Genomic DNA, 8,856 nt, shown 5'->3' on the forward strand with positions numbered 1-8,856 from the left:
TTTCGTATTTATAACGTTGGTGTATAACGTTATCCAAACCAAAACATAACCTTAAAATAACGTTATGTGAACGTTTTTGTGTTAGCTGGGGGGCTCTGTTACCGGATTGGCCTGTTGACCAGAGGTATAGCTGACCGGATGCTGTAGGCTTTTGCACTTGCATTTCTTGTGCACATAATGTCATTTTTTCGACACAATACAATTAGATAAGATAAGATAAGAGAGTCTATTTTATCACTTTCAATATCAGCAGATACAAGGATTTTTAACAAAATATAAATAACGTGCAGTGAAGGGATGGCGAAAAGACCATACGGTTATCTAGTCAGCCAACCCTTAGAGAAATTAATTAAGTATAAAGGCATCTGTCATAAGAATCAGATGTATGATGAGAAATATTTGAACAAAATGTTTGTATGATAACAATAAAACAAAAGCAAAATTGAAAATAATTGGAAATAGAACAAGCAGCAAACATGAAGTTATGTACAAAATATGTTGGACACATATAAATGAAATATATGTAGTAATCGAATATTTACATGCTAATAACGAATAACTTAAGCGGCATATATTACAATTTATGTCAATGTCATGATTAAATGTATGAAAAACTAATCAAAATAAAGAACAAAACAAACAAAACGGTTTTTCAAACTGAACATACATAGGTGAGAAAAGAAATATAGCATATAAAGAAATACTTATCAAGAATATGTATAAGGCAGTCACGTAAGATAGGAAAATAATGAAATAAGGAAATTACTATGTAAGTAAGCATATATAACACCCTTATATAATTTAGATTTGACAATTGATAATTACATGCAAGAGTAATCAGTATCAGGGTACAGTAATCAGTATGTATAGTAATAGAATATTTACATGGTAATCAAGAATAACTTAAATGGCCTATATTACAATTTATGTCAATGATTGAATGTATACAAAAAAACAATCAAACTAAAGAACAAAACAACACATACAAGCAAAACATCTAGAATAAACAACGGGAGAATCAAAATTGACTAGGTGTAGTTAGTCACGAAGGAGTGTAATGTTGAATCATGTGTGCTTTGTGCGCATAGCTGAACTTTTTAATGGTACGTAATTTAGTAATTGTTTAGGAATTTGAATTCCAAAGTTTTGCTCCTGCAGATTTGATGGATTTAAAACCAATAGTTGTAGATACTCTAGGGATAAAGAAAAATTGGTTAGTTGCTGCTCTAGTCTGATAATGAGGTGTATCAGAAGTTCTCTTAAAGTAGTTGCAAAACAATTCAGGGAGAGTCCCTGTATTGTATTTATACATAAATTTACCTAACTCTAGAGTCTAGATTATAGATGTCGATTAGTTTGAGTAAATGCAATTTGTGGAAATAAGGGGTCTCTCCAGTGAGCAAATTTTATAAGTTTGACAATTTTATTTTGAGCTGTTTGTAGAGGTTTCAGTGTAGTTTTGTTGGCTGTAGCCCATGTTAATACTGCGTATGTTAGATAGGGATAAACCAGAGAATAATATATAGTAGTAAGCAGATCTTGTGGAATATAGTGTCTAAGTTTAGATATAATACCTGTTGATATTGCAATTTTTGTCGAAATATAGGTAATATGATTCTTCCATGTAAGACGATTATTAATGAAGATTCCTAGATATTTTATAGTGGATGTAGAAGGAAGCTGGTGGTTTCCCATTTTCACGCTAAAGTTGTTGTTCTGTTCCTTTGAGTTAGAAATAATAATGAACTTGGTTTTTTGATAGTTGACTGATAGGATATTTGCTCATGACATCCACATGTCAATTTTTTTAATTTCGGTATTTACTAAGTGTTGAAGATCACCGATGTTTTTAGTTGTCACAAATATGTTAGTATCATCAGCAAAACAGGTGTTAAAATTGGTAGCATTGGGGAGATCGTTAACATAAATAAGAAAGAGTAAAGGACCTAGCTAGGGTAGATCCTTGAGGGGACACCACAGGTTGTCTCAGCCAAGTTTGATTTGTATGAATTTATAGATGTATAGTGCTAACGATTAGTTAAGTATTGTCGAAAAAAATCTAAAGCCAGACCTCTGATACCATAATGTTCCATTTTTGTGAGTAATATATTTAACTCAACTTAACTGTATCGAACGCTTTGGAAAGGTCCAGAAAAATGCAGCAAGTATGCAATCGAGAGTCTAATGCATTAACCAAGTTATCAAAGATTTCAGCTGTAGCTAGTGCAGTAGAGTAGTTTTTTTGAAACCCAAATTGATACTTACTAAGAACATTATTTTGATTTAAAAATTTAGTGAGGCGAAGATAATTTAGTTTTTCATTTTTTTTTGATAATGGGGATAAGAGAGATATAGGCCGATAGTTAGCTGGTTCAATCTGTGAACCGGTTTTATGTAAAGGAATTATTTTGGCTGTTTTGAGTTGGTCCGGAAATTTCCCACTGTTAATAGAGGAATTGAACAAAATTGTTAAGACATGGGAAATAATATGAGAGGCCGATTTATAAAATTTAGCTGGTACTTCATCGGGCCCAGTTGCCTTATTGATATTCATACTTTTGAAGATAGAGATGACGTCTTCATTTACAATAGGAGTCAATAAAAAGTTTGTAACTGGATTCAATAAAAAGTTCTGAAAAGGAGTATCCGTCTTTTTTATTTTATTAGACATTGACACACCAATGCTTTGAAAGTACTTATTAAATTTGTCACTAACTGCTTTTGAACTAGAAATTGAACTGTTTTCAGGTAAGTGAATATCGGGATTAACAGAAACTTTATTTTTTAGTTTAATTATTTCATTGAATGTGGTCCATGTGTTTCTCATATTGTTTTTATTCACAGCTAGTAATTTATTATAATGTTGTTTTTTAGAGATTTCTTTAATATGTGTGAACTTATTAGAGTATTTCTTGTATAAGCGACGCATAGCCTCAGTTCCTTTTAAGTAATGGGAATGAAATAGTTTTGATTTGAATTTAATTGATGTCCGTATACCCGCAGTGATCCATGGTTTTGAACAAAATTTTGATTTAGTCCTAGATATAAAGTTATCAATGGTGCATGTTTATCCAGATTATTTTTAAATATAGCAATAAACTGGTTGAAGCCTAAGTTAGATTCAGTAGATTCAAAATTAACTAAATCCAGTTCCTGTTGTAGACTATCATAAAACATTTCGTGATTAAAATTTCTCATTGAACGTATGACAATTTTCTTTTTTTGATCTACCCTATTATGTTGCACAAGAATAAAAATCGGTAAATGGTCTGAAATTTTATGTGTAATTATACCAGAGTTTATAATATTGCTGAGATTGTTAGTGTAAAAATGGTCAATAAGTGTTTTAGATGATTGGGTAATACGAGTTGGTTTAGTAATTAGAGGCATAAATTGATTTGAGTAGAGCATATTAATATAGTTGCTGGTTTGGGTGTTCGATTCCTGTTTCAAAGGTTCTATGTTAAAATCGCCACAAATGTAATAGTTACCTGAAGAATTAAAAAAAAATTGAGAATATCGTTCATTTGTGTTTCAAAGGGCTGTATTTCATTGTTCGGGTGTCGATAGATGACACCAACTGTAGTTTTTTTTATTGAAGTTACCTAATGTGATCCACAATTGCTCAGCATGCACTCCTGTCAATGATATATCATGCCGCAAAGTATAATTAAAGCTATCTCTTATATACAACCCAACTCTTCCAGCATTAGTAGCTGAATCCTGTCAAATGAATGTATAACCATGTATATCAATGTTATAGTGCATGCTGGATCCTAATTTAGTTTCAGAAATTGCAATTAGGTCAGGAATTTTAGCAGTATTTAATTGAACAAGTAAATCTAGGAGGTATGTTAAATTCTTTTGTAAACTTCGTGCATTTATATGTAGTATGTACAGGTCGTTTGGCTTGTCATTACAGATTAGTTGTCGAAGGGTTTCAGGTTTCATATAGTTACTGTTTGGACGTCTCAAATAATGGTCATGGTCATGGTCATGGTCATGGTCATGGTCGAGACGATCGTCGTTTTTAATAGGATCATATAGTTCAGAATTTGTAAGGGAAGACATTAGAGGATTAATTAGTTCAAGTAAAGGAAAAGTGGAACTTAAGTGTCTATAAGGTCTTCATCATTAATTTTCTGAAAAGGAAGAATTGTTTCAATACAGGAGTAACAATAAAATGGTTTGCTCGAGGTACCCAAGGATTCAAATTGTTGCTTCGTCCAAGTTGTGCATTTTGTGTGAGACCAAATTTGACATACGTTGCATAAAATAGCACATTGGTGAGACTTACATGGCTTTAAGCCTTTTCTACAAGGGAAATGAACCATCGGTAGCTACCTGAATTACAAGAGGTACAATATGTTACATGTGGTAGGTTATTCAACAGATCGGCTCCGAGATTGAAGTTGAGCTATATGTCCGTTTCGTTTGTCTTCCTGATGTAGATCCTACCCAACCTTGTCCATAGGTGTTTGAATCCTCCATTTCTTTTTGCAGCCAGGCATTTGTTGAACAAAGCTCGGCGAGCTTTGGTGAGGCTCTCGTTGATGTATATTTTCTCAGTTGAGGTAAATCCTAGCCGATCAGCCGACCCCACATGTTTCTTGTTAGCCATTAGTTCATTTCGTTTGTCACGTTTGACAAATTTAGCAATTACCTAATTCGGCAGTGCTCCAGACCTTAACGGTGGCAATCTGTGAACTGTGCTGATGTCCTGGTCTGATAATTCAATTTTCATGCTTGATGCAATTGTTTTTAGTACACCATTCAAGTTCTCGTTTACTACGTAGGGGATATTCCAAATCTCTAGCGTATCGCGTCGTCCATACTGCTCGAGATCATCAACTTCCCTGTTGGTATCATTATTGCTTCTTTCTAGGCTGTAGATGGTAGCTTTCAGATTTTATTTCTTCAAATGTGTCTGATATGAATTGCTGGCTTGATGTTAGTTCCTTCATATTTTTGTCTAAATCCTCTAATCTAGTCGTTACCTTTTGCGACTCGGTGTTCATAGCCGTTCGTAGGTTGTCTTCCATGTCATCCATTCTTTTAAGGAGGTCCTCCATAGCTTTTTTTGACATGATGATTAGGCTGAGATACGATGTTGCAGGCAAGATGCAGTCAGTTGTTATGGCAAACTTTGCCGTACTGCAACAGTCGATCTAACGTGCAGGTGTGAGGTCCTCTTGCAGTTAGTTGCAGACAAAACATCAGTTGAAATTCAATGAAATCGATGATATTTTAGCGTAGGTAAGATGAATATTGATCAATATTACTATTATTAGTTGAGAAAAAAAATTTCGTGTTCCCGCCAGTGCTGACAGCGTCCTCTATATGCTATATAATACAATACCTCCTCCAATAACGCTGTCACGACGACATAATGTTTCGCAGTACGCGACACAATAAGCGAGTTCGTATGTAGCCATTGGGTTGTGTGACGTCACAGGTCACCGGGTCATTTGTGACAAAAATAGGTCAAATCTCGAGTGCGGCTGCGCTCTCGGTTCAGTACACGTGTACATGTAGTCTGTGTACGTGCACACGCACGCACGAGTGCACGTGTATGTGCACACGCACGCACGCACGTGTATGTGCACACGCGAAGACTGTAGCATTACAACGACACATGCATGCGTATGTGTAATGTGCTGTCGAAATACGAAATGTTTTTCTCAAATGACCTATCCCGGAAGAATTCGTGGCAAAGTTCACACATGCGCAGACTGTAATTATGAACTGGCTTATAGTCGCACTGACATGATGCGAGTATTTAAATTTTTTTTGATGCACCCGGCGTGCGTGCAGAATGGCCAGACTGCGTTTGCACCGGGCCGACGAATCGTTGCAATAGTGAGCGACTGTGAAGCACCATATTCTGTCTACGGCCATACCATGCTGAAAGCACCGGATCTCGTCCGATCACCGAAGTTAAAGGGATCCTCTACTCTAGGTTCAAGGGGTATTTTCAGTTAAGTTAGGTTAAAATATTACCATTAGAAATATATTGTTTAAATGTTTTAAAACTAACGACTACAGTTTGATTAGAACGACGGTGGCGCCACTCTACACGACGACGCTTAGCTCGAATTAAGTTGCGTCTACACGACAACACCCGATAGCGATTATTACCGATATATTATGCATGCGTGCGTATGTAAACGTGCGTGCGTGCGTGTGCACGTACGCACGCGTGCATTCGTGCGTCCGTGTGTGTGCACGTACACGTGCGTGCGTGTGTGCATGTGCACGTAGACGTGCGTGCGTGCGTGCGTGCGTGTGCACGTACGCGTGCGTGCATGAGTGTGTGCGTGCGTGTGCACGTAGACGTACGTGCGTGCGCGTGTGTGCCGGTACACGTTCGTGCGTGCGCGCGTGCGTCCGTGTGCACGTACGCGTGCGTGCGTCCGTGTGTGTGCACGTACACGTGCGTGCATGAGTGTGTGCGTGCGTGCGTGTGCAAGTACACGTGCGTGCGTGCGTGCGTGTGCACGTACACGTGCGTGCATGCGTGTGCACGTACACGTGCGTGCATGAGTGAGTGCGTGCGTGTGCACGTACATGTGCGTGCATGTGCACGTACACGTGCGTGCGTGTGCACGTACACGTGCGTGCGTGTGCACGTACACGTGCGTGCATGCGTGCCTGCGTGCGTGTGCACGTACACGTGCGTGCATGCGTGCCTGCGTGCGTGTGCACGTACACGTGCGTGCATGCGTGCCTGCTTGCACGTGCACGTGCGTGCGTGCGCGCGTGTGCCGGTGCGTGTGCACGTACGCGTGCGAGCATGCGTGCGTGCGTGCGTCCGTGTGTGTGCACGTACACGTGCGTCCGTGCGCGCGTGTGCCGGTACATGTTCGTGCGTGCGTGCGTGCGTTTGCACGTACGCGTGCGTGCATGCGTGCGTGCGCGCGTCCGTGTGTGTGCACGTACACGTGCGTGCGTGCGTGTGTGCGCGTGTGTGCACTGTGCATGTGCACGTAGACGTGTGTGCGTGCGTGCGTGCGTGCGTGCGTGCGTGTCAACGTACACGTGCGTGCATGAGTGTGCGTGCGTGTGCACGTACACGTGCGTGCGTGCGTGTGTACGTACACGTGCGTGCGTGCGTGTGTACGTACACGTGCGTGCGTGCGTGCGTGTGAACTTACACGTGCGTGCATGCGTGCGTTCGTCCGTGTGTTTGTACGTACACGTGCGTGCGTGTGTGCGCGCGTGTAACGTTGCGACAACTTTCGCATCATAACGTTGCAACAACTTTCGCGTTGTAACGTTGCAACAACTTTCGGGTCGTAACGTTGCAACAACTTTCGCGTCGTAACCTTGCAACAACTTTCGGGTCGTAACGTTGCGATACCTTTTGCGTCGTAACGTTGCAACAACTTTCGCGTCGGAACGTTGCGACAACTTTTGGGTCGTAACGTTGCAACAACTTTCGCGCCGTAACGTTGCAACAACTTTCACGTCGTAACGTTGCAACAACTTTTGGGTCGTAACGTTTCAACAACTTTCGCGTCGTAACGTTGCGACAACTTTCGCGTCGTAACGTTGCGACAACTCGCGTCGTAGCGTTGCGACAACTTTCGCGTTGTAACGTTGCGACAACTTTCGCGTCGTAACGTTGCGACAACTTTCGCGTCGTAACGTTGCAACAACTTTTGCGTCGTAATGTTGCAACAACTTTTGCGTCGTAACGTTGCAACGACTTTCGCGTCGTAACGTTGCAACGACTTTCGCGTCGTAACGTTGCGACAACTTTCGCGTCGTAACGTTGCGACAACTCGCGTCGTAACGTTGCGACAACTTTCGCGTCATAACGTTGCGACAACTTTTGCGTCGTAACGTTGCGACAACTTTCGCATCGTAACGTTGCAACAACTTTTGCGTTGTAACGTTGCAACAACTTTTGCATCGTAATGTTGCAACAACTTTCGCGTCGTAACGTTGCAACAACTTTTGCGTCGTAACGTTGCAACAACTTTCGCGTCGTAACGTTGCAACAACTTTTGCGTCGTAACGTTGCGACAACTTTCGGGTCGTAACGTTGCAACAACTTTTGCATCGTAACGTTGCGACAACTTTCGGGTCGTAACGTTGCAACAACTTTTGCGTCGTAACGTTGCGACAACTCTTGGGTTGTAACGTTGCAACAACTTTCGCGCCGTAACGTTGCAACAACTTTCACGCCGTAACGTTGCAACAACTTTCGCTTCGTAACGTTGCGACAACTTTCGGGTCGTAACATTGCAACAGCTTTTGCGTCGTAACGTTGCTACAACTTTTGCGTCGTAACATTGCAACAACTTTCGGGTCGTGCGTGCGTGTGAACTTACACGTGCGTGCATGCGTGCGTTCGTCCGTGTGTGTGCACATACACGTGCGTGCGTGCGTGCGTGTGTGCGCGCGTGTAACGTTGCGACAACTTTCGCATCATAACGTTGCAACAACTTTCGCGTTGTAACGTTGCAACAACTTTTGCGTCGTAACGCAAAAGTTGTTGCTAAGCTACGACGCGAAAGTTGTCGCAATGTTACGACCCGAAAGTTGTTGCAACGTTACGACTCAAAAGTTGTTGCAACGTTACGACCCGAAAGTTGTTGCAACGTTACGACCCAAAAGTTGTTGCAAGGTTACGACGCAAAAGTTGTCGCAACGTTACGCTGCGAAAGTTGTTGCAACGTTACAACGCGAAAGTTGTTGCAACGTTATGACGCAAAAGTCGTTGCAACGTTACGACGCGAAAGTCGTTGCAACGTTACGACGCAAAAGTTGTTGCAACATTACGACGCAAAAGTTGTTGCAACGTTACGACCCGAAAGTTGTTGCAACGTTACGACCCAAAAGTTGTTGCAA

This window comes from Priapulus caudatus, unplaced genomic scaffold, assembly GCF_000485595.1.
Source record: "Priapulus caudatus unplaced genomic scaffold, Priapulus_caudatus-5.0.1 Scaffold241, whole genome shotgun sequence".
NCBI lineage: Eukaryota > Metazoa > Priapulida > Priapulimorpha > Priapulimorphida > Priapulidae > Priapulus > Priapulus caudatus.